Raw genomic sequence first — 2,713 nt, forward strand, 5'->3', positions numbered from 1 at the left:
AGTGTACAGTACTGTACTGTAGTGTACTGTACTGTACTGTACAGTACTGTAGTGTAGTGTACAGTACTGTAGTGTAGTGTACAGTACTGTAGTGTACTGTAGTGTACTGTAGTGTAGTGTACAGTACTGTACTTTAGTGTACTGTACTGTAGTGTAGTGTACAGTACTGTACTGTAGTGTACTGTAGTGTACTGTAGTGTAGTGTACAGTACTGTACTGTAGTGTACTGTACTGTACTGTACAGTACTGTAGTGTAGTGTACAGTACTGTAGTGTAGTGTACAGTACTGTACTGTAGTGTACTGTACTGTAGTGTAGTGTAGTGTACAGTACTGTACAGTACAGTACTGTACAGGGCCGCTGCATATTTCAGTTGATATATATGTTCCTTACATACATATATATATATACAGTATATATTCATTGATATTAATATCAAACAGAGTGAACTATCTACGATCACTGTGTGTGTGTGTGTGTGTGGAGCTGCGTTCAACAGCAACATGTTACTGATTATTAAAGGAACACTTTATTACACCAACATGCTGACATTAATGTGAACACATGAGGACACGTCACAGCTACAACACGTCTGCTAACGTCGTGCTAACGTCTGCTAACGTTGTGCTAACGTCTGCTAACGCAGTGAAGCAGGTGTTGTGTTGAACGCAGCTCAGAACTGGACTAACTGGACAGAATCACTACGACATGAGAAACATCCATAAATACATAAATACATCGATATCTGTTATAACGAAGGTCAGATTCTTATCGTTCAGTCTGTGAACCAATCACACCTGCAGGTTTCATTCCTCACCTCCACCAGCAACCAAACATAACACATTCATTACACTCACGATCATAACGGCATCAGAGGAACCTAACAACAACAACAACAATAACAATACATTAATATTGCTACACGTTGTGTTTTTATCAGAACTGATTTTAATTCACAAGTTGAAATAAAACATTTTATTTCCTGATTATTAACTCGTCAGTTTCCTGGAAACAATTCTGTGATTTGGGACAAATTTCAGATAAACAGACCCGGTTCTGTTGGATCAGTTCAGATAAACAGACTCGGTTCTGTTGGATCAGTTCAGATAAACAGACCCGGTTCTCTTGGCTCACTTCAGATAAACAGACCCGGTTCTGTTGGTTCAGTTCAGATAAACAGACTCGGTTCTGTTGGATCAGTTCAGATAAACAGACTCGGTTCTGTTGGATCAGTTCAGATAAACAGACCCGGTTCTCTTGGCTCACTTCAGATAAACAGACCCGGTTCTGTTGGTTCAGTTCAGATAAACAGACTCGGTTCTGTTGGATCAGTTCAGATAAACAGACTCGGTTCTGTTGGATCAGTTCAGATAAACAGACCCGGTTCTCTTGGCTCACTTCAGATAAACAGACCCGGTTCTGTTGGTTCAGTTCAGATAAACAGACCCGGTTCTGTTGGTTCAGTTCAGATAAACAGACCCGGTTCTCTTGGCTCACTTCAGATAAACAGACCCGGTTCTGTTGGTTCAGTTCAGATAAACAGACCCGGTTCTGTTGGATCACTTCAGATAAACAGACCCGGTTCTGTTGGTTCAGTTCAGATAAACAGACCCGGTTCTGTTGGTTCAGTTCAGATAAACAGACCCGGTTCTGTTGGATCACTTCAGATAAACAGACCCGGTTCTGTTGGTTCAGTTCAGATAAACAGACCCGGTTCTGTTGGTTCAGTTCAGATAAACAGACCCAGTTCTGTTGGTTCAGTTCAGATAAACAGACCCGGTTCTGTTGGATCAGTTCAGATAAACAGACCCGGTTCTCTTGGCTCACTTCAGATAAACAGACCCGGTTCTGTTGGTTCAGTTCAGATAAACAGACCCGGTTCTGTTGGTTCAGTTCAGATAAACAGACCCGGTTCTCTTGGCTCACTTCAGATAAACAGACCCGGTTCTGTTGGTTCAGTTCAGATAAACAGACCCGGTTCTGTTGGTTCAGTTCAGATAAACAGACCCGGTTCTGTTGGTTCAGTTCAGATAAACAGACCCGGTTCTGTTGGTTCAGTTCAGATAAACAGACCCGGTTCTCTTGGCTCACTTCAGATAAACAGACCCGGTTCTGTTGGTTCAGTTCAGATAAACAGACCCGGTTCTGTTGGTTCAGTTCAGATAAACAGACCCGGTTCTGTTGGTTCAGTTCAGATAAACAGACCCGGTTCTCTTGGCTCACTTCAGATAAACAGACCCGGTTCTGTTGGTTCAGTTCAGATAAACAGACCCGGTTCTCTTGGCTCACTTCAGATAAACAGACCCGGTTCTGTTGGTTCAGTTCAGATAAACTTCTGTTCAGAAAACTCACAGGAAGATGAGGAGGAAATGCAAGGCCCAAAGAATGACCTCCGCATGGTTAGATGGAACCAGTTAGAACCAGATGGAACCAGTTAGAACCAGATGGAACCAAATGGGACCCGTTAGAACCAACTGGAACCAGTTAGAGTCAGATGGTACCAGATGGAACCAGATGGAAACAGTTAGAACCAGATGGAACCAGTTAGAACCAAATGGAACCAGTTTGAACCAAATGGAACCAGTTTGAACCAGATGGAACCAGTTAAAACCAGATGGAACCAGTTAAAACTAAATGGAACTAGTTAGAACCAGATGGAACCAGTTAGAACTAAATGGAACCAGTTAGAACCAGATAGAACCAGATAGAACCAG

The sequence above is a fragment of the Sebastes fasciatus genome, unplaced genomic scaffold, assembly GCF_043250625.1.
Source record: "Sebastes fasciatus isolate fSebFas1 unplaced genomic scaffold, fSebFas1.pri Scaffold_100, whole genome shotgun sequence".
Classification (NCBI taxonomy): Eukaryota; Metazoa; Chordata; class Actinopteri; order Perciformes; family Sebastidae; genus Sebastes; species Sebastes fasciatus.